This window comes from Mus musculus, chromosome X, assembly GCF_000001635.26.
Source record: "Mus musculus strain C57BL/6J chromosome X, GRCm38.p6 C57BL/6J".
NCBI lineage: Eukaryota > Metazoa > Chordata > Mammalia > Rodentia > Muridae > Mus > Mus musculus.
In genome coordinates, this window is record NC_000086.7 from 76,826,155 (window position 1) to 76,850,666 (window position 24,512).

General features: G+C 40.0%; 1 non-coding gene across 1 annotated transcript; it reads left to right on the forward strand.

Annotated features, from left to right (window-relative positions):
* Nucleotides 1-3,880: 3,880 nt before the first annotated feature.
* Nucleotides 3,881-4,018, forward strand: Gm23280. Its single transcript, XR_003953213.1, has one exon. It is a non-coding gene; the product is annotated as a small nucleolar RNA SNORA17 (small nucleolar RNA).
* Nucleotides 4,019-24,512: the final 20,494 nt, after the last annotated feature.

Consider the following 24,512-nt stretch of genomic DNA (forward strand, 5'->3'; position numbering starts at 1 on the left):
CCAACTATAGGGTTGCAGTTCCCTTTAGCTCCTTGGGTAATTTCTCTAGCTCCTCCATTGGGGGCCATGTGACCCATCCAATAGCTGACTGTGATCAACCACTTCTGTGTTTGCTAGGCCCCGGCATAGTCTCACAAGAGACAGCTATATCTGGGTCATTTCAGCAAAATCTTGCTAGTGTATGCAATGGTGTCAGCGTTTGGAAGCTGATTATGGGATGGATACCTGCATATGGCAATCACTAGATGGTCCATCCTTTCGTCACAGCTCCAAATTTTGTCTCTGTAACTCCTTCCATGGGTGTTTTGTTCCCATTTCTAGGAAGGGGTAAAGTGTCCACACTTTGGTCTTCGTTCTTGAATTTCATGCGTTTAGCAAATTGTATCTTATATCTTGTGTACCCTAAGTTTCTGGGCTAATATCCACTTATCAGTGAGTACATATTATGGTAGTTCCTTTGTGATTGGGTTACCTCACTCTGGTTGATGCCCTCCAGGTCCATCCATTTGCCTAGGAATTTCATAAATTCATTCTTTTTAATAGCTAAGTAGTACTCCATTGTGTAAATGTACCACATTTTCTGTATCCATTCCTCTGTTGAGGGGCATCTGGGTTCTTTCCAGCTTCTGGCTATTATAAATAAGGCTGCTATGAACATAGTGGAGCATGTTTTTTTCTTACCGGTTGGGACATCTTCTAGATATATGCCCAGGAGAGGTATTGCGGGATCCTCCTGTAGTACTATGTCCAATTTTCTGAGGAACCGCCAGACTGATTTCCAGAGTGGTTGTACAAGCTTGCAATCCCAACAACAATGGAGGAGTGTTCCTCTTTCTCTACATCCTTGCCAGCATATGCTGTCACCTGAATTTTTGATCTTAACCATTCTGACTGGAGTGAACTGGAATCTCAGGGTTGTTTTGATTAGCATTTCCCTGATGATTAAGGATGTTGATTAAGGGTGTTGCATTTCCCTGATGATTAAGGATTTTTCAGGTGCTTCTCTGCCATTCGGTATTCCTCAGGTGAGAATTCTTTGTTCAGCTCTGAGCCCCATTTTTTAATGGGGCTATTTGATTTCCTGGAGTCCACCTTCTTGAGTTCTTTATATATATTGGATATTAGTCCCCTATCCGATTTGGGATAGGTAAAGATCCTTTCCCAATCTGTTGGTGGCCTTTTTGTCTTATTGACGGTGTCTTTTGCTTTGCAGAAGCTTTGCCGTTTTATGAGGTCCCATTTATTGATTCTCGATCTTACAGCACAAGTCATTGCTGTTCTATTCAGGAATTTTTCCCCTATGCCCATATCTTCGAGGCTTTTCCCTACTTTCTCCTCTATAAGTTTCAGTGTCTCTGGTTTTATGTGGAGCTCCTTAATCCACTTAGATTTGACCTTAGTACAAGGAGATAGAAATGGAACAATTCGAATTTTTCTACATGATAACCGCCAGTTGTGCCAGCACCATTTGTTGAAAAATGCTGTCTTTTTTCCACTGGATGATTTTAGCTCCCTTGTCAAAGATCAAGTGACCATAGGTGTGTGGGTTCATCTCTGGGTCTTCAATTCTGTTCCATTGGTCTACTTGTCTGTCACTATACCAGTACCATGCAGTTTTTATCACAATTGCTCTGTAGTACAGTTTTAGGTCAGGCATGGTGATTCCACCAGAGGTTCTTTTATCCTTGAGAAGAGTTTTTGCTATCCTAGGTTTTTTGTTATTCCAGATGAATCTGCCGATTGCCCTTTCTAATTCGTTAAAGAATTGCGTTGAAATTTTGATGGGGATTGCATTGAATCTGTAGATTGCTTTTGGCAAGATAGCCATTTTTACTATATTGACCCTGCCAATCCATGAGCATGGGAGATATTTCCATCTTTTGAGATCTTCTTTAATTTCTTTCTTCAGAGACTTGAAGTTCTTATCATACAGATCTTTCACTTCCTTAGTTAGAGTAATGCCAAGGTATTTTATATTATTTGCGACAATTGAGAAGGGTGTTGTTTCACCAATTTCTTTCTCAGCCTGCTTATCCTTTGTGTACAGAAAGGCCATTGATTTGTTTGAGTTAATTTTGTATCCAGCTACTTGATTGAAGCTGTTTATCAGACTTAGGAGTTCTCTGGTGAAATTTTTAGTGTCACTTATATATACTATCATATCATCTGCAAATAGTGATATTTTGACTTCTTCCTTTCCAATTTGTATCCCCTTGATCTCCTTTTGTTGTTGAATTGCTCTGGCTAGGACTTCAAGTACAATGTTGAATAGGTAGGGAGAGAGTTGACAGCCTTGTCTAGTCCCTGATTTTAGTGGGATTGCTTCCAGCTTCTCACCATTTACTTTGATGTTAGCTACTGGTTTGCTGTAGATTGCTTTTATCATGTTTAGGTATGGGCCTTGAATTCCTGATCTTTCCAAGACTTTTATTATGAATGGGTGTTGGATTTTGTCAAATGCTTTTTCTGCATCTAATGAGATCATCATGTGGTTTTTGTCTTTGAGTTTGTTTATATACTGGATTATGTTGATGTATTTCCGTATATTGAACCATCCCTGCATCATTGGGATGAAACCTACTTGGTCAGGATGGATGATTGTTTTGATGTGTTCTTGGATTCGGTTAGCAAGAACTTTATTGAGGATTTTTGCATCGATATTCATAAGGGAAATTTGTCTGAAGTTCTCTATTTTTGTTGGGTCTTTTTGTGGTTTAGGTATCAGATTAATTGTGGCTTCATAGAATGAGTTGGGTAGAGTACCTTCTGTTTCTATTTTGTGGAATAGTTTGTGAAGAACTGGGATTAGATCTTCTTTGAAGGTCTGATAGAACTCTGCACTAAACCCATCTGGTCCTGGGCTTTTTTTGGTTGGGAGACTATTAATGACTGCTTCTATTTCTTTAGGGGATATACGACTGTTTAGATTATTAACCTGATCTTGATTTAACTTTGGTATCTGGTATCTGTCTAGAAACTTGTCCATTTCATCCAGGTTTTCCAATTTTGTTGAGTATAGCCTTTTGTAGAAGGATCTGATGGTGTTTTGGATTTCTTCAGGATCTGTTGTTATGTCTCCCTTTTCATTTCTGATTTTGTTAATTGTGATGCTTTCCCTGTGCCCTCTAGTGGTTTAGGTGACTTTAGTCTTCTGGCCCAGTAGGGTACCTCCACTATGGTTCTGGCTACCTGTGTGACATCTATGGATCTGGGTGCTGGTGTTGTCTCTTGGGGTTCAGACAAGTGGCACGGCCTCTGGAGGCTTATTCCAGAGTTGTGGGAGTGATATAATGACCAAGAAGCGTAACTGTTGGGGGAAAGATAGTCTGGCTCTGAGGAATTGTTGGCAGTCTGCAAGCAAGGTCTTACCTGGGATTCTGGCTATAGGTGTGGCCTCTGGAAGAGCAGGGTGCTTCTGCTGGGGTTGTGGGTTGAGATGTGATGACAAGGGGAGGGCTGCATTATAAGTTTTAATGTCAGTCACTTTCCATTTCTTTGTATTAAAAGGACAAGTCTGAAAGCATCCACATTTGCTGAGTTGATAACAAGAAATGCAGTAATCCATTACACCATGAACTAAAAATTGCAACTATTCTTGATAGTTATTTTGAAAACTGATTCTTAATGCTTCTAGGAAAGTACTCTTCACAAAATTTTAAACTCACACATTAAAATGAAATTGAGTGTAATAATGGCATGTCACCTGATGGTTTGATGTATGTATTTGTTACATAATGTTTAAATCAGGTTAAAATACCTATAATCACACATATTTATTACTTCTTGGGCTGTAGTAGTTAAATTGATAAAGTGCTAAACTTGCAAGCATAAGTACATAAGTTTGAGCCACAGTATCCAATGCACATTTTTTAAAAAGCTGCTTACACCTAGAAGCATTTCAGATATGGCTCCTGTGTCACATGTGCATGAGTAGGTGACAGAAAGGAAAGAGGCTATGTCTACATAGCCTACCATTTTTCTGACCTGTGAACATCTGAATGATCAGTAGGCTAACATTTCGTGAAAGAAGAAATCCTAAAATGCCTACCAGTCCAGCACCATATAGGCCCTGAAAGCTTCCAGGACCAGGAGCAAACCAGAGACTAGAAGAACTCTCCCTGGAACTCTGCCCTAGGCAGGAGTAAGCCTGAGACAAATGAGCCTCATATGGAGCCATTCAGGTGGCCCTAGCAAGGAGAGAACCCAAGATAACCACCAGACCCTCTGGACATGGAACTAGCCTGAGACAACTACCAGTCAGGTGCCAGGCAGCCCTGGTGGTGTTGGGGTAGACCGTGCCTGAGTTGACCCCTTCCCAGTGCCATAATGTACTAACAGAGCAAAGCATTCCTGAGATTACTCCTGAGACAACCCCAAACACTCAAAGACCCTGGATGCCTCTAAGAGAAACATGTAAGTGGTAGGAAAAATGAAAGAGAAAGAGAAACAGGAGGATAGTGGAGAAATGAAGAGAGGCAGAACTGGAGACTCAAACATAATAAGGAACAGTCTGATATGAGTAGCCAGTAATGCCACCTGGGACCATAATGGGGTCCTGGCCTGTGCTGCCACAGAGGACAGCTTCTGAGTCTGTGTCCCTGAAGCAGCAGAGGTCTGTTACCATCAAAGCCCAGGTGGATGACCCTGGTCAGGGCTGCCACCAGGGGACATGTAAATGTCTAAGTTCTGTGCATTATTGATACCACCCTTCAGCTAGGCATCATAGGAGGAAAAGATACCCTTCTTTCTTCATTTGCATCTCATGATCTATAGCAGGCAGGATTGTTGGGCCAAAGAGTAGGAGAACTGGCCATGTCCCTCACCAGCTACAACACTTGGAAGAGAAGACCATTCATCTCACCTGGGAAGCAGGATAAAGCTGGATCTGGTAGTGGGAGGTTGCTGGTGAGCCAAACAAAGAGGACGAGAAACAGAACCAGGGGGCTGTCCAGCTCAGATACCTCTCTGGCCCAGATCGTGGGCTTCGAATTGGCCCATCCCAGCATCTACTCCATCTATGAACTACTGGAGTTCATGAAGAAGCCAGTTCTACAGATCTAAAACTACAGCATCTCCAAGACACAGGGCAACAGTATATCCAAAAGGAGTCTCAGTGGGATTCCAGTATTGATAGAGTAGCAGAAGCCAGAGGCTTCATACCAGACCAAGGAATAAGTCATTACAATAAACATTTACAAATAAAGAACTGTGGAAACTGGGCGTGGTGGCACACACCTTTAACCCCAGCACTGGGGAGACAGAGGCAAGAGGATTTCTGAGTTCGAGGCCAGCCTGATCTACAGAGTGAGTTCCAGGATAGCCAGGACTATACAGAGAACACTGTCTCAAAAAACCAAAAAAAAAAAAAATGTCGGAAAGGGGTATACTGTGACACACTACACTATGTAGTACATACACACTGTGACACACACAGCTTCCACAGCCAGGATTTGTTTTTCTGTTGGAGCTACCTTGCAAGGGTGGATGGTGACTAAAAGTGTAGGGGGAAATGATGGGAAACATGATGTAAAATTCACAAACAACCAGTAAAAAGGTTTTAAAAAGCTGGGTGAGGTGATGCATGCTTGTAATATCACTGCTTGGTAGGCAGAAACCAACCAATCTCATTGGGAATCATTGGACATCATTGTCTAATCAAATTAACCTACTTTGTGAGTTTTACACATACACACAAACACACACACACACATTATTTTATTATCCTTTTTTCTAGATTTTGATAACATGCATGTGGGAGAGGGTCTAATCTCTACTGTTTTTCTTTGTTTTACTTTCCAGCGATCAATTTCTGTGAACTTCAATGTTTTCTTCTGTCATTTGAAAACAAGAATGAGCTCCAATATGGACTGAATATACAATAAAACATAAAAACAACTTTTTGAGGGATAAAATGCACTAAACAACCAAACTAAAACAGCTATAAGTGGCATTGAGCTTAGCATTGTAAGGTCATAATCTATGTTAGATTATCATACTTCTGTCAATCAATAAGAATGTAGTGAAAAGAAAAATATGTTCTTTTAGAGGTTTTTTCTCAGGTTGCATGAAATCCCTGCTCCACATAGAACATAGCTACCTATTTGTCATGCAAAGAAAATCCTACATGAAAGGTTTTGAAAGACATGAGGCACCTCAGCTGACTACCAGAACTGAAGTTCCAGAAGTTACTGGTGACCATATAGGAGAGCCATCTCAGAGCCAAGCAATAAAATATCAATGTAACTTGTATTACAACCAACAGTATAAAAAGCAGAAGAGCCACCTGCATAAGCTCATCTAACCTAGAGAAACAGGAGAACAACAAAATGCTGTTTTGTTAAGCCACCAAGTTTGGAGTGGTTTATAATGCAACAAAATAATGTAAAAGCACTTTATTTGTAAGAGAGGCATATTGCAACACACTTTAACAGACACCTATTTGGAATGCCAAATAAAAGTAGATCTCTACTTTGTAGATTAGTTTCCACCAGAACATTCCACTTATTGATTTCTCAAAAGTACAGATCCATTTTAGAGAGTGCTCTTGCCCAAAATAAGTCCAGAGTTTTTTTTTCTTTTTCTTTATTCATCTTTCATACAATATATCTAGACCACAGCTTCCTATACTCCCAATTTCTCCATTCCACCTTTCCTCTCTTCTATATCCACTGCTCCTCCATTTTCCTTCAGAAAATAACAGTTCTCCTAGGGCTATCAACCAAATATGGCATAACAGGATACATAAACTTAGGTGTTAAAAATGAACTAATGAAATTTGCAAGTAATATATGAAACTAGAAAAAAAATCATCCTGAACAATGCATCCCATACCCAGAAAGACAAACATGATATGTGCTCACTTATAACTGAATATTAGCTATTAAATAAATGATTATCACACTCCACAGGCATAGAAAAGTTATTAGACATAGTGAAGAGGTCTTGAGAGGAACACATAGATCTCCCCGAGATAGAAAAATAGAGCAGATTTTGTAGTTAGACTGGGGATGCTGCTGTGGGTGAGAACAAATCCAGATGTATGATTATAAGATGCAAACAGGAATTTCAATAAGAAATAGAAAATACATTATGATAGTGCCCTTTATGCATGTAGCTATGTGTGTGATACACCAGCCTAAAATAAAGTAGCTTGAAAATTTAGATTAACATCACTTTGGAGAAGGTGTTATCATTCTCTGATTTAATACACTCAAGAAAATAATTGTTCTCTCTGATGTCAAACAGGTTCTTTACTAAAGTATCAATTTCCCTCTGACATAAATGTCTTAAAGAAGAAATATGTGGTATTTATGTTCCAGGAAATGTGTTATACACAAAATATGACTTTCTTGTAAGAAAAGGGGAATTAAAGTGGTATTGATTTCTCAACTGTGGAGTTGTCGTATGGTGTTTAATAGAATCGACAATCCTAGTGAAGAATCCTAGTGAGTGAATTCTAAGTAGTGTCATTTATAGGCATAAAATATCTTAGAAAGGGAATGCATAAACTCTATTCTACATTGATGAGCAACTGAAAATAGTCTATACTACAAGCCTGAGTGAGTCAGAAGGTCACAAAAAGGACAGTTTTTTTTTTTCATCAGAACAAAATAGAGACTCCAACTCTGAGTATGGAGGACGTTTCCATAATGTTAGAATAATATAAGCTCTGTTCTGTTCTATATTAAGTGGCATTAAGATTATTTAATATCTGAGAAGGGCTTAAGGAGAGAAGAATTTAGGACTAACCAAGAATCAGCTCACCTTAGATTCCTTAATAAAAAGATTTCACATTCCAGAGCTGAGGAGATTTCTCAGTTGGTAAATGCTTATTTTACAAGCAAGAAAACCTGAGTTTGATCCCAAAACTTTCTGAACAATTATACTAGCTAGGCATTTTATTTTTTTTTATTTTTTTTTCCATTTTTTATTAGGTATTTAGCTCATTTACATTTCCAATGCTATACCAAAAGTCCCCCTTACCCACCCACCCCCACTCCCCTACCCACCCACTCCACCCCTTTGGCCCTGGCGTTCCCCTGTACCGGGGCACACAAAGTCTGCGTGTCCAATGGGCCTCTCTTTCCAGTGATGGCCGACTAGGCCATCTTTTGATACATATGCAGCTAGAGTCAAGAGCTCAGGGGTACTGGTTAGTTCATAATGTTGTTCCACCTATAGGGTTGAAGATCCCTTTAGCTCCTTGGGTACTTTCTCTAGCTCCTCCATTGGGAGCTCTGTGATCCATCCATTAGCTGACTGTGAGCATCCACTTCTGTGTTTGCTAGGCCCCGGCATAGTCTCACAAGAGACAGCTACATCTGGGTCCTTTCAGTAAAATCTTGCTAGTGTATGCAATGGTGTCAGCATTTGGAAGCTGATTATGGGGTGGATCCCTGGATATGGCAGTCTCTACATGGTCCATCCTTTCATCTCAGCTCCATACTTTGTTTCTGTAACTCCTTCCATGGGTGTTTTGTTCCCACTTCTAAGGAGGGGCATAGTGTCCACACTTCAGTCTTCATTTTTCTTGAGTTTCATGTGTCTAGGAAATTGTATCTTATATCGTGGGTATCCTAGGTTTTGGGCTAGTATCCACTTATCAGTGAGTACATATTGTGTGAGTTCCTTTGTGATTGTGTTACCTCACTCAGGATGATGCTCTCCAGGTCCATCCATTTGGCTAGGAATTTCATAAATTCATTCTTTTTAATAGCTGAGTAGTACTCCATTGTGTAGATGTACCACATTTTCTGTATCCATTCCTCTGTTGAGGGGCATCTGGGTTCTTTCCAGTTTCTGGCTATTATAAATAAGGCTGCTATGAACATAGTGGAGCATGTGTCCTTCTTACCAGTTGGGGCTTCTTCTGGATATATGCCCAGGAGAGGTATTGCTGGATCCTCCGGTAGTACTATGTCCAATTTTCTGAGGAACCGCCAGACTGATTTCCAGAGTGGTTGTACAAGCCTGCAATCCCACCAACAATGGAGGAGTGTTCCTCTTTCTCCACATCCTCGCCAGCATCTGCTGTCACCTGAATTTTTGATCTTAGCCATTCTCACTGGTGTGAGGTGGAATCTCAGGGTTGTTTTGATTTGCATTTCCCTGATGATTAAGGATGTTGAACATTTTTTCAGGTGCTTCTCTGCCATTCGGTATTCCTCAGGTGAGAATTCTTTGTTCAGTTCTGAGCCCCATTTTTTAAGGGGGTTATTTGATTTTCTGAGGTCCACCTTCTTGAGTTCTTTATATATGTTGGATATTAGTCCCCTATCTGATTTAGGATAGGTAAAGATCCTTTCCCAGTCTGTTGGTGGTCTTTTTGTCTTATAGACAGTGTCTTTTGCCTTGCAGAAACTTTGGAGTTTCATTAGGTCCCATTTGTCAATTCTCGATCTTACAGCACAAGCCATTGCTGTTCTGTTCAGGAATTTTTCCCCTGTGCCCATATCTTCAAGGCTTTTCCCCACTTTCTCCTCTATAAGTTTCAGTGTCTCTGGTTTTATGTGAAGTTCCTTGATCCACTTAGATTTGACCTTAGTACAAGGAGATAAGTATGGATCGATTCGCATTCTTCTACATGATAACAACCAGTTGTGCCAGCACCAATTGTTGAAAATGCTGTCTTTCTTCCACTGGATGGTTTTAGCTCCTTTGTCGAAGATCAAGTGACCATAGGTGTGTGGGTTCATTTCTGGGTCTTCAATTCTATTCCATTGGTCCACTTGTCTGTCTCTATACCAGTACCATGCAGTTTTTATCACAATTGCTCTGTAGTAAAGCTTTAGGTCAGGCATGGTGATTCCACCAGAGGTTCTTTTATCCTTGAGAAGAGTTTTTGCTATCCTCGGTTTTTTGTTATTCCAGATGAATTTGCAAATTGCTCCTTCTAATTCGTTGAAGAATTGAGTTGGAATTTTAATGGGGATTGCATTGAATCTGTAGATTGCTTTTGGCAAGATAGCCATTTTTACAATGTTGGTCCTGCCAATCCATGAGCATGGGAGATCTTTCCATCTTCTGAGATCTTCTTTAATTTCTTTCTTCAGGGACTTGAAGTTTTTATCATACAGATCTTTCACTTCCTTCGTTAGAGTCACGCCGAGATATTTTATATTATTTGTGGCTATTGAGAAGGGTGTTGTTTACCTAATTTCTTTCTCAGCCTGTTTATTCTTTGTGTAGAGAAAGGCCATTGACTTGTTTGAGTTAATTTTATATCCAGCTACTTCACCGAAGCTGTTTATCAGGTTTAGGAGTTCTCTGTTGGAATTTTTAGGGTCACTTATATATACTATCATATCATCTGCAAAAAGTGATATTTTGACTTCCTCTTTTCCAATTTGTATCCCCTTGATCTCCTTTTGTTGTCGAATTGCTCTGGCTAATACTTCAAGTACTATGTTGAAAAGGTAGGGAGAAAGTGGGCAGCCTTGTCTAGTCCCTGATTTTAGTGGGATTGCTTCCAGCTTCTCTCCATTTACTTTGATGTTGGCTACTGGTTTGCTGTAGATTGCTTTTATCATGTTTAGGTATTGGCCTTGAATTCCTGATCTTTCCAGAACTTTTATCATGAATGGGTGTTGGATCTTGTCAAATGCTTTTTCTGCATCTAACGAGATGATCATGTGGTTTTTGTCTTTGAGTTTGTTTATATAATGGATTACATTGATGGATTTTCGTATATTAAACCATCCCTGCATCCCTGGAATAAAACCTACTTGGTCAGGATGGATGATTGCTTTAATGTGTTCTTGGATTCGGTTAGCGAGAATTTTATTAAGAATTTTTGCATCGATGTTCATAAGAGAAATTGGTCTGAAGTTCTCTATCTTTGTTGGATCTTTCTGTGGTTTAGGTATCAGAGTAATAGTGGCTTCATAAAATGAGTTGGGTAGAATACCTTCTACTTCTATCTTGTGAAAAAGTTTGTGCAGAACTGGAGTTAGATCTTCTTTGAAGGTCTGATAGAACTCTGCACTAAACCCGTCTGGTCCTGGGCTTTTTTTGGCTGGGAGACTATTAATAACTGCTTCTATTTCTTTAGGGGATATGGGACTGTTTAGAAGGTCAACTTGATCCTGATTCAACTTTGGTACCTGGTATCTGTCCAGAAATTTGTCCATTTCGTCCAGGTTTTCCAGTTTTGTTGAGTATAGCCTTTTGTAGAAGGATCTGATTGTGTTTTGGATTTCTTCAGGATCTGTTGTTATGTCTCCCTTTTCATTTCTGATTTTGTTAATTAGGATTTTGTCCCTGTGCCCTTTAGTGAGTCTAGCTAAGGGTTTATCTATCTTGTTGATTTTCTCAAAGAACCAACTCCTCGTTTGGTTAATTCTTTGAATAGTTCTTCTTGTTTCCACTTGGTTGATTTCACCCCTGAGTTTGATTATTTCCTGCCGTCTACTCCTCTTGGGTGAATTTGCTTCCTTTTTTTCTAGAGCTTTTAGATGTGTTGTCAAGCTGCTAGTATGTGCTCTCTCCCGTTTTTTCTTGAAGGCACTCATAGCTATGAGTTTCCCTCTTAGAAATGCTTTCATTGTGTCCCAAAGGTTTGGGTACGTTGTGGCTTCATTTTCATTAAATTCTAAAAAGTCTTTAATTTCTTTCTTTATTCCTTCCTTGACCAAGGTATCATTGAGAAGAGTGTTATTCAGTTTCCATGTGAATGTTGGCTTTCTGTTATTTATTTTGTTATTGAAGATCAGCCTTAGTGCATGGTGATCTGATAGGATACATGGGACAATTTCAATATTTTTGAATCTGTTGAGGCCTGATTTGTGACCTATTATGTGGTCAATTTTGGAGAAGGTACCATGAGGTGCTGAGAAGAAGGTATATCCTTTTGTTTTAGGATAAAATGTTCTGTAGATATCTGTCAGATCCATTTGTTTCATCACTTCTGTTAGTTTCAGTGTGTCCCTGTTTAGTTTCTGTTTCCATGATCTGTCCATTGGTGAAAGTGGTGTGTTGAAGTCTCCCACTATTATTGTGTGAGGCGCAATGTGTGCTTTGAGCTTTACTAAAGTTTCTTTAGTGAATGTGGCTGCTCTTGTATTTGGAGCATAGATATTCAGAATTGAGAGTTCCTCTTGGAGGATTTTACCTTTGATGAGAATGAAGTGTCCCTCCTTGTCTTTTTTGATGACTTTGGGTTGGAAGTCAATCTTATCAGATATTAGGATGGCTACTCCTGCTTGTTTCTTCATACCATTTGCTTGGAAAATTGTTTTCCAGCCTTTCATTCTGAGGTAGTGTCTATCTTTTTCTCTGAGATGAGTTTCCTGTAAGCAGCAAAATGTTGGGTCTTGTTTGTGTAGCCAGTTTGTTAGTCTATGTCTTTTTATTGGCGAGTTGAGACCATTGATGTTAAGAGATATTAAGGAAAAGTAATTGTTGCTTCCTGTTATTTTAGTTGTTAAAGGTGGCATTCTGTTCTTGTGGCTGTCTTCTTTTAGGTTTGTTGAGGGATTACCTTCTTGTTTTTTCTAGGGCGTTGTTCCCGTTCTTGTATTGGTTTTTTTCTGTTATTATCCTTTGAAGGGCTGGATTCGTGGAGAGATAATGTGTGAATTTGGTTTTGTCGTGGAATACTTTGGTTTCTCCCTCTATGATAATTGAGAGTTTGGCTGGGTATAGTAGCCTGGGCTGCAGTTTGTGTTCTCTTAGTGTCTGTATAACATCTGTCCAGGCTCTTCTGGCTTTCATAGTCTCTGGTGAAAAATCTGGTGTAATTCTGATAGGCTTGCCTTTATATGTTACTTGACCTTTTTCCCTTACTGCTTTTAGTATTCTATCTTTATTTAGTGCATTTGATGTTCTGATTATTATGTGTCGGGAGGAATTTCTTTTCTGGTCCAGTCTATTTGGAGTTCTGTAGGCTTCTTGTATGTTCATATGCATCTCATTCTTTAGATTTGGGAAGTTTTCTTCAATAATTTTGTTGAAGATGTTTGCTGGACCTTTGAGTTGAAAATCTTCATTCTCATCCACTCCTATTATCCGTACGTTTGGTCTTCTTATTGTGTCCTGGATTTCCTGGATATTTTGAGTTAGGATCTTTTTGCATTTTCCATTTTCTTTGATTGTTGTGCCGATGTTCTCTATGGAATCTTCTGCACCTGAGATTCTCTCTTCCATCTCTTGTATTCTGTTGCTGATGCTCAAATCTATGGTTCCAGATTTCTTTCCTAGGGTTTCTATCTCCAGTGTTGCCTCGCTTTGAGTTTTCTTTATTGTGTCTACTTCCCTTTTTAGGTCTAGTATGGTTTTGTTCATTTCCATCACCTGTTTGTATGTTTTTTCCTCTTTTTCTGTAAGGACTTCTACCTGTTTGATTGTGTTTTCCTGTTTTTCTTTAAGGACTTGTAACTCTTTAGCAGTGTTCTCCTGTATTTCTTTAAGTGATTTATTAAAGTCCTTCTTGATGTCCTCTACCATCATCATGAGATATGCTTTTAAATCTAGGTCTAGGTTCTCAGGTGTGTTGGGGTTCCCTGGACTGGGCGAAGTGGGTGTGCTGGGTTCTGGTGATGGTGAGTGGTCTTGGTTCCTGTTAGTAAGATTCCTCCGTTTACCTTTCGCCATCTGGTAATCTCTGGAGTTAGTAGTTATAGTTGACTCTGTTTAGAGATTGTTCTTCTGGTGATTCTGTTACCGTCTATCAGCAGACCTGGGAGACAGATTCTCTCCTCTGAGTTTCAGTGCTCAGAGCACTCTCTGCTGGCAAGCTCTCTTACAGGGAAGGTGCGCAGATATCTTGTATTTGGACCTCCTCCTGGCCGAAGAAGAAGGCCCAAAACAGGACCTTTCTCAGACAGTGTGTTGCTTTGGCAGTTCCCAGGTGGTACAGACTCTCACCTAAGCAGACTAAATTCCTAAGTTCCTTGGAGTCCCGGGACCAAGATGGCGACCGCTGCTGCTGTGGCTTAGGCCGCCTCCCCAGCCGGGTGGGCACCTGTCCTCCAGTCCGGAAGGTGGCCGGCTGTCCCCGGCCCACACAGGGTGCTGCCTCAGCGCCTCTGTGCTTCTGCCTGTTCCAGAAGCTGTCAGGTTCTCTGGCGCACCCTCTCACCTGTTCAGACTAATTTCCTAAGTTCGGCGGGTCTCGGACCAAGATGGCGACCGCTGCTGCTGTGGCTTAGGCTGCCTCCCCAGCCGGGCGGGCACCTGTCCTCCGGTCCGGACGGTGGCTGGCTGTCCCCGGCCCACAAAGGGTGCTGCCTCAGCGCCTCTGTGCTTCCGCCTGTTCCAGAAGCTGTCAGGTTCTCTGGCGCACCCTCTCACCTGTTCAGACTAATTTCCTAAGTTCGGCGGGTCCCGGACCAAGATGGCGACCGCTGCTGCTGTGGCTTAGGTCGCCTCCCCAGCCGGGCGGGCACCTGTCCTCTGGTCCGGAAGGTGGCCGGCTGTCCCCGGCCCACACAGGGTGCTGCCTCAGCCCCTCTGTGCTTCTGCCTGTTCCAGAGGCTGTCAGGTTCTCTGGCGCACCCTCTCACCTGTTCAGACTAATTTCCTAAGTTCGGCGGGTCTCTCTAGTTTCTTTTTGGAGGCACTTAGAGCTATGAGTTTCCCTCTTAGAAATGCTTTCATTGTGTTCCATAAGTTTAAGTTTGTTGTGGCTTCATTTTCATTAAAGTCTAAAAAGTCTTTAATTTCTTTCTTTATTCCTTCCTTTACCAAGATATCATTGAGGAGAGTATTTTTTTTTTCAGTTTCTATGTGAATGTCGGCTTTCTATTATTTATGTTGTTATTGAAGATCAGCCTTAGTCCATGGTTATCTGATAGGATGCATGGGACACTTTAAACATTTTTATATCTGTTGAGGCCTGTTTTATGACCAATTTTATGGCCAGTTTTGGAGAAGTACCATGACGTGCTGAGAAGAAGATATATCCTTTTATTTTAGGATAAAATGTTCTGTAGATATCTGTTAAATCCACTTGGTTAATAACTTCTGTTATTTTCACTGTGTCCCTGTTTAGTTTCTGTTTCCAGGATCTGTCCATTGATGTAAGTGGGGTGTTGAAGTCTCCCAGTATAATTGTGTGAGGTGCAATGTGTGCTTTGAGGAAAGAAACTAAAGTTTCTGTAATTAATGTGGCTGCCCTTGCATTTGGAGTATAGATATTCGGAATTGAGAGTTCCTCTTGGAAGATTTTAACGTTGATGCGTATCAAGTGTCCCTCCTTGTCTTTTTTGATAACTTTGGGTTGGAATTCGATTTTGTTCAATATTAGAACTGCTACTCCAGCTTGTTTGTTCAGACTGTTTGCTTGGAAAATTGTTTTCCAGCCTTTCATGCTGAGGTAGTATCTGTCTTTTTCTCTCAGATGGGTTTACTACTAGCAGCAAAATGTTGGGTCCTGTTTGTGGAGCCAGTCTGTTAGTCTATGTCTTTTTATTGGGGAATTGAGTTCATTGATATTAAGGGATAGTAAGGGAAAGTAATTGTTGCTTCCTATTATTTTTGTTTTTAGAGTTGGCATTCTATTCTTGTGGCTGTCTTCTTTTAGTTTTGTTGAAGGATTACTTTCTTTCTTTTTCTAGGGTGTAGTTTTTGTCCTTGTATTTTTTTTCTGTAATTATCCTTTGAAGGGCTGGATTAATTGTAAGATATTGTGTGAATTTGGTTTTGTCATGGAATACTTTGGTTTCTCCATCCATGGTAATTGAAATTTTGGCTGAGTATAGTAGCCTGGGCTGGCATTTGTGTTCTTTTAGTGTCTTTTTAACATCTGTCCAGGCTCTTCTGGCTTTCATAGTCTCTGGTGAAAAGTCTGGTGTAATTCTGATGGGCCTGCCTTTATATGTTACTTGACCTTTTTCCCTTACTGCTTTTAATGTTATATCTTTATTTAGTGCATTTGTTGTTTTGATTACTATTTGTTGGGAGGAATTTCTTTTCTGGTCCAGTCTATTTGGAGTTCTGTAGGCTTCTTGTATGTTCATGGGCATCTCTTTCTTTAGGTTTGGGAAGTTTTCTTCTATAATTTTGTTGAAGATACTTGCTGGCCCTTTAATTAGAAAATCTTCATTCTCATCTACTCCTATTATCTGCAGGTCTTGTCTTTTTATTGTGATCTGGATTTCCTGAATGTTTTGAGTTAGGATCTTTTTGCATTTTGCATTTTCTTTGTTGTGCCCATATTCTCTATTGAATCTTCTGCATCTGAAATTCTCTCTTCCATCTCTTGTATTCTGTTGCTGATGCTTGCATCTATGGTTCCAGATTTCTTTTCTAGGGTTTCTATCTCCAGCATTGTCTTAATTTGTGTTTTCTTTATTGTGTCTACTTCCCTTTTTAGGTGTTGTATGGTTTTGTTAATTCCATCACTTGTTTGTGTTTTCCTGTTTTTTCTTTAAGGACTTCTACCTCTTTAGCAGTGCTCTCCTGTATTTCTTCAAGTGAGTTATTAAAGTCCTTCTTGATGTCCTCTACCATCTTCATGAGATATGCTTGTAAATCCAGGTCTAGCTTTTCGGGTGTGTTGGGTTATCTAGGACTGGCTGAGGTGGGAGTGCTGGGTTCTGATGATGGTGAGTGATCTTGGTTTCTGTTAGTAAGGTTCTTACATTTGCCTTTAGCCATCTGGTAATCTCTGGAGTTAGTTGTTATAGTTGCCTTTGGTTGGAGTTTGTTCCTCATGTGTTTCTGTTAGCCTCTGTTAGCAGACCTGGGAGACTAGATCTCTCCTGAGTTTCAGTCGTCAGTCAGAGTCCTCTCTGCAGGCAAGCTCTCCTCTTGCAGTGAAGGTGCACAGATATCTGCCATTTGGACCTGACTCCTGGCTGAAGATGAAGGCCCGAAATAGGGCCCGTCCCAGAAGCTGTGTTACTTCTGCTTGCCCCAGAAGCTGTGTAGCTTCTGTAGTCCAAACTCTCAGCTGTGCAGACTTGTCTCTGAGGGATCCAGGAACCAAGATGACTCCCCTGGGTGCTCTGGCAAAGTCCTCCCAGGTGGGGCAGACACCTCTCCTCTGGCAGGAAAGGTGCCCACATGTCTGGCTCCATAAATGGGGTCTGCCTGAGAAGCTGTGTTACTTCTGCCTGTCGCAGAAGCTGTGTAGCTTCTTTATTCCACACTCTCACCTGCGCAGTTTCTACTTCTTCCCTTTCAACTCACTAGCACTAAGTAGGAGAAGAAAAAACAGGATTGAGGGAGGGAAAGAGGGCAATGATATATTTAAGCTAATTTCTGCTGGTTAGGGGAATTGAGTCCCTTGGGGGTAAGTTTGATACTTGCAGTCAGGATATCTAATTTCTTCTTTTTATCTCTTTGCACACTATTACTTGACAAACTGCAACCAACAGGATCAATAGCATCCAACCACCAAACGGCCAACCAGACAGCCCTTCTATTGGGGCTCTAGAATTTGTGTATGCTCTGAAGGCTCTCCAGAATTCCAAACGTCATATACTCACAGAAATGATATGTAGTTGTCAAAACCACACCCCTGCTAAAGCTCTAGGCAAATTATAGTCAGCTGCTATGGACAATCTGAAGCAGCCCCATATCCCACACCTGGAATTAAAATGAAAATATATTCTTATAATATTTCTCTGTTTTTAAAGAAAGCAAAATTCTTACACTAGATGTTGTCTTCGGTTGTCTTCCTTTATTGGTATGCATATATGTCTGTTTACTAAGTATGTGCCTGGTACCTGTGGAAGCCAGAAGAGCACAACTAATTCCTTGGACCTGGAATGGCAAACAGTTATAAGCCGCCATTTGGGTACTGAGAAGTTTATCTGCTTCCTCTAGAAGATAAGCCAGTGCTCATAAATACTTGAGGCATCCCTCCAATCCTTTCTTACCTTCTTTTGTAAGGTACAATCTCTTAGCAAATCTAGAATTCACAGACTGGCTAGACTAGATATTCAATAAGCCCCAGGCATACTTCTTTCTGTGATTCCTCAGTTATTGAGATTATAATAGAATGCCACCATGTCTGATTGGTTGCCAACACAGGTTCTCATACTTACCCATCAAAGACTACTCACTGATCCATTTCTTCAACCCTAGTCATGTTGTTATTATTATTATTATTATTATTATTATTATTATTATTATTATTATAGCATTGCAGTATATGTAAGAATGTTACAGGTCACCATGCATGTAAGGTCAAATTAGGGTCTTTCATTTTGCTCAGCAACCAAGAGTAGACTAGTATCTCAGAAAGACTCTTGGTGCTTAAGCATAGGTATACAGCATTTTATAAGGCCAAAACCACAATTAAATCAGTGTTAGATGAATGTCAGAGTAACTTTACAATATTTGTTTTGGCAGAACAAAGTAGTTATTTCAGCTACAACATGTCCGTTAAATTTTATTTATACTTTTGAGTTATTTTTTATTTATGTTTAGTCTATATAGACATAACTATTTGGATTAGTACACATGGTTTGAGCCATGGTAACCACAAATGAATTGATAAGGTGGATCTGGTTATTGGGGGATAGAGAGCTGAGAAGTGTCTAAACAGACACAAAATGGAGTTAGAACAAGATGGTGTTACCTTAGTCACTTCAATACAATGCTCGTCTAAGAAAACAATACAAATGAATTGTTGTTATATATTACTGGTGTTGAGATGCTAAGGGGACATCAGTATTACAGGTAAAGTACCAGAGGACAGGAGGCAAAAGTTTTGTCTGCTTCATTAAGTGAGTTGAGCATCTCTTAAGCATCTACCTAGTCACACTGTGAAATCCCAAACTATGGGCTGCCAACAGTTCCATGAGGCTTCCTAGGTTCTCTTCATTCTGCCTATTGTTGCTGGCTACCTATATAAAGATGCACAGGAGCCTCACTAGGCCCACTCCTGATTCTACTCTCTCTGACTCTTCTACCAAGCCAACATAGAGTTTCCTGATGTCCTTCCCCTCTGTAAATTAGACCAGAAGCCAGAGACTACAATAGCTATGGACATAATATCTGAATGTCAAACACCTAGAGAATCAATAACATAAAAAGTGAGACCAGGTGCAAACAGATAGTATAAAATCCAGAGACCCAAAAAGTCATCACCTAATTCCCATTCCTTTATTAAAGAGTCACATGATCTGGGACACTAATCACTTTTGTGTGGCTTTTAAAATTTCTCTATGGTACACAGAGTTGCCATGCAGTGTTCCCTGCTGGGCTGAGTCATGTGCTATCAGGACCCCATGGTTGAAGTTTCAAGCAGAGGTTTACAAGAGCTCTGTGACTATTTATTGTTCTTTGTTCTGGAAATTCTTCTTCCATATGTTCCATGAAGCATTCTCTCTCTCTCTCTCTCTCTCTCTCTCTCTCTCTCTCTCTCTCTCTCTCTCCCCTCTTACATTTATTTTTAACATCTGGCATATGTATCTTCTTACTAATTAAGGGGTAATACCCCAATGTACCACTATTTCTTTAACTTTTCTAAAATTATAACTTCTATACTCTCTGAATTTAGTGTGTATGTGTGTGTGTGTGTATGTGTGTGTGTGTGTGTGTGTGTGTGTGTGTGTGAGAGAGAGAGAGAGAGAGAGAGAGAGAGAGAGAGAGAGAGAAGGGAGAGGAGGTAGATAGAGTGGAAGAGAGGGATGGAGGGAGGGGGAGAGTGAGAGAGAGCAGAAAGGAGAGGGAGAGAGGTAGAGAGTGGGAGGGAGAGAGAGAGGGAGGGATGGAGGAAGGAAGGAGGAGAGAGAGGGGGGAGGGAGGGGGAAGGGGAGAGAGAGAGAAAGAGAGAGAGAGAGAGAGAGAGAGAGAGAGAGAGAGAGAATGCATGCCTCAGAGTGCTCATAGAAGTCAGAAAAAACAGCCTTAGAGTTTATTCTCTCCTTTTACCACAAGGGTTTCAGAGATTGAACCAAAATTCTCAGGCTCTGGAGAAAGCATTACTTATCTACTGTCTTAGGGTTTTACAGCTGTGAACAGACACCATGACCAAGGCAACTCTTTTTTTAATATATATTTTTATTATGTATTATCCTCAATTACATTTCCAATGCTATCCCAAAAGTCCCCCATACCCTCTCCCCCACTCCCCTACGCACCCATTCCCACTTTTTGGCCCTGGTGTTCCCCTGTACTGGGGCATATAAAGTTTGCATATCCAATGGGCCTCTCTTTCCAATGATGGCTTACTAGGCCATCTTTTGGTACATATGCAGCTAGAGTCAAGAGCTCCGGGGTACTGGTTAGTTCATAATGTTGTTGCACCTACAGGGTTGCAGATCTCTTTAGCTCCTTGGTTACTTTCTCTAGCTCCGCAATTGGGGGCCCTGAGATCCATCCAATAGCTGACTGTGAGCATCCACTTATGTATTTGCTAGGCCCCGGCCTAGTCTCACAAGAGACAGCTATATCAGGGTCCTTTCAGCAAATGCAAGCTAGTGTATGCAATGGTGTCATCATTTGGAGGCTAAACATGAGATGGATCCCTGGATATGGCAAGATCTAGATGGTCCATCCTTTTATCTCAGCTGCAAACTTTGTCTCTGTAACTCCTTCCATGGGTGATTGTTTCCAATTTTAAGAAGGGGCAAAGTATCCACACTTTGTTCTTCGTTCTTCTTCAGTTTCATATGTTTTGCAGATTGTACCTTATATCTCAGGTATACTAAGTTTCTGGGATAATATCCACTTATCAGTGAGTACATATCATTTGAGTTCTTTTGTGATTGTTTTACCTCACTCAGGATGATGCCCTCCAGGTCCAACCATTTGCCTAGGAATTTCATAAATTCATTCTTTTTAATAGCTGAGTAGTACTCCATTGTGTAAATGTACCACATTTTTTGTATGCATTCCACTGTTGAGGGGCATCTGGGTTCTTTCCAGCTTCTATCTATTATAAATAAGGTTGCTATGAACATAGTGGAGCATGTGTCCTTCTTACCAGTTGGAACATCTTCTGTATATATGAACAGGAGAGGTATTGCGGAATCCGGAATCCTCTAGTAGTATTATGTCCAATTTTCTGAGGAACCGCCAGACTGATTTCCAGAGTGGTTGTACAAGATTGCAATCCCACCAAAAATGAAGGAGTGTTGCTCTTTCTCCACATCCTCGCTAGCATCTGCTGTCACCTGAATTTTTGATCTTAGCCATTCTGACTGGTGTGAAATGGAATCTCAAGGTTGTTTTGATTTGCATTTCTCTGATGATTAAGGATGCTGAACATTTTTTCAGGTACTTCTCAGCCATTCGGTATTCCTCAGGTGAGAATTCTTTGTTTAGCTTTGAGCCCCATCTTTTAATGGGGTTATTTGATTTTATGGAGTCCACCTTCTTGAGTTATTTTTATATATTAGATATTAGTCCCCTATCTGATTTAGGATAGGTAAAGATCCTTTCCCAATCTGTTGGTGGCCTTTTTGTCTTATTGACAGTGTCTTTTGCCTTGCAGAAGCTTTGCAGTTTCATGAGGTCCCATTTGTCAATTCTTGATCTTACAGCACAAGCCAGTGTTGTTCTATTCAGGAATTTTTCCTCTGTGCCCATATCTTTGAAGCTTTTCCCCACTTTCTCCTCTATAAGTTTCACTGTCTCTGGTTTTATGTGGAGTTCCTTGATCCACTTAGATTTCACCTTAGTACAAGGTGAATGGATCAATTCTCATTCTTCTACATGATGACCACCAGTTGTGCCAGCACCATTTGTTGAAAATGCTGTTTTTCTTCCAATGGATGGTTTTAGCTCCCTTGTCGAAGATGAAATGACCATAGGTGTGTGGGTTCATTTCTGGATCTTCAATTCTATTCCATTGGTCTACCTGTCTGTCACTATACCAGTACCATACAATTGTTATCACAATTGCTCTGTAGAAAAGCTTTAGGTCAGGCATGGTGATTCCACTGGAGGTTCTTTTATCCTTGAGAAGAGTTTTTGCTATCCTAGATTTTTTTGTTATTCCAGATGAATTTGCAGATTGCCCTTTCTTATTCATTGAAGTTGGAATTTTGATGGGGATTGCATTGAATCTCTATACTGCTTTTGGCAAGATAGCCATTTTTACAATGTTGATCCTGCAAATCCATGAGCATGGGAGATCTTTCCATCTTCTGAAATCTTCTTTAATTTCTTTCTTCAGAGTCTTGAAGTTTTTATCATACAGATCTTTCACTTCCTTAGTTAGAGTCATGCCAAGGTATTTTATATTTTTTGTGACTATTGAGAAGGGTGTTGTTTCCCTAATTTCTTTCTCAGCCTGTTTATTCTTTGTGTAGAGAAAGGCCATTTACTGGTTTAAGTTAATTTTATATCCACCTATTTCAATGAAGCTGTTTATCAGGTTTAGGAGTTCTATGGTGGAATTTTTAGGGTCACTTATAGATACTACCATATCATCTGCAAAAAGTGATGTTTTGACTTCTTCCTTTCCAATTTTTATCCCCTTGATCTCCTTTTGTTGTCAAATTGCTCTGGCTAGGACTTCAAGTACTATGTTGAAGAGGTAGGGAGAAAGTGGGCAGCCTTGTCTAGTCCCTGATTTTAATGGGATTGCTTCCAGCTTCTCACCATTTACTTTGATGTTGGCTACTGGTTTGCTTTATATTGCATTTATCATATTTAGGTGTGGGACTTGAATTCCTGATGTTTCTAAAACTTTTATCATGAATGGGTGTTGGATCTTGTCAAAAGCTTTCTCTGCATCTAACGAGATGATCATGTGGTTTTTGTTTTTGAGTTTTTTATAAAATGGATTACATTGATGGATTTCCGTATATTAAACCATCTCTGCATCCATGGAATAAAATATAATTTGTCAGGATAGATGACTGCTTTAATGTGTTCTTGGATTCGGTTAGTGAGAATTTTATTGAGTATTTTTGCATCGATATTCATAAGTGAAATTGGTCTGAAGTTCTCTACAGTTGTTGGATCTTTCTGTGGTTTCGGTATCAGAGTAATTGTGGCTTCATAGAATGAGTCGGGTAGAGTTCCTTCTACTTCTATTTTGTGGAATAGTTTGTGCAGTACTGGAATTAGATCTTCCTTGAAGTTCTGATAGAACTCTGCACTAAACCCATCTGGTCCTGGGCTTTTTTTGGCTTGGAGACTATTAATGACTGCTTCTATTTCTTTAGGAGATATTGGACTGTTTAGATCATTAACTTGATCCTGATTTTACTTTGGTACCTTGTATCTGTCTAGAAATTTGTCCATTTCATCCAGGTTTTCCAGCTTTGTTGAGTATAGCCTTTTGTAGAAGGATCTGATGGTGTTTTGGATTTCTTCAAGATCTGTTGTTATGTCTCCCTTTTCATTTCTGATTTTGTTAATTAGGATGCTGTCCCTCTGCCCTCTAGTGAGTCTAGCTAAGGGTTTATCTATCTTCTTGATTTTTTTTCAAAGAACCAACTCCTTGTTTGGTTAATTTTTTGAATAGTTCATCTTCTTTCCACTTCGTTGATTTTTGCCCCTGAGTTTGATTATTTCCTGCCTTCTACTCCTCTTGGGTGAATTTGCTTCCTTTTTTTTCTAGAGCATTTAAATGTGTTGTCAAGCTGCTAGTATGTACTCTCTCTAGTTTCTTTTTGGAGGCACTCAGATCTATGAGTTTCCCTCTTAGAAATGCTTTCATTGTGTCCCATAGGTTTGGGTATGTTGTGGCTTCTATTTTCATTAAACTCTAAAATGTCTTTAATTCTTTCTTTATTCCTTCTGTTGTTCAGTTCCCACGTGAATGTTGGCTTTCTATGATTTATGTTGTTACTGAAGATCAGCCTTAGTCCATGGTGATCTGATAGGATGCATGGGACAATTTCAATATTTTTGTATCTGTTGAGGCCTGTTTTGTGAACAATCATATGGTCAATTCTGGAGAAGGTCCCGTGAGGTGCTGAGAAGTTATATCCTTTTGTTTTAGGATCAAATGTTCTGTAGATATCTGTTAAGTCCATTTGTTTCATAGCTTCTGTTATTTTCACTGTGTCCCTGTTTAGTTTTTCTTTCCACGATCTGTCCATTGATGAAAGTGGGGTATTGAAGTCTCCCACTATTATTTTTTGAGGTGCAATGTGTGCTTTGAGCTTTACTATAGTGTCTTTAATGAATGTGGCTGCTCTTGCATTTGGAGCATAGATATTCAGAATTGAGAGTTCCTCTTGGAGGATTTTAACTTTGATGAGTATGAAGTGTCCCTCCTTGTCTTTTTTGATAACTTTGGGTTGGAAGTCGATTTTATTCGATATTAGAATGGCTACTTCAGCTTCTTTATTCAGACCATTTGCTTGGAAAATTGTTTTCCAGGCTTTCACTCAGAGGTAGTGTCTATCTTTTTCTCTGAGATGGGTTTCCTGTAAGGAGCAGAATGTTGGGTCCTGTTTGTGTAGCCAGTCTGTTAGACTATGTCTTTTTATTGGGGAATTGAGTCCATTGATATTGAGAGATATTAAGGAAAAGTAATTGTTGTTTCATTTATTTTTGTTGTTAGTGTTGGCATTCTGTTCTTGTGGCTGTCTTCTTTTTGGTTTGTTGAGGGATTACTTTCTTGCTTTTTCTAGGGCATGATTTCCATCCTTGTATTG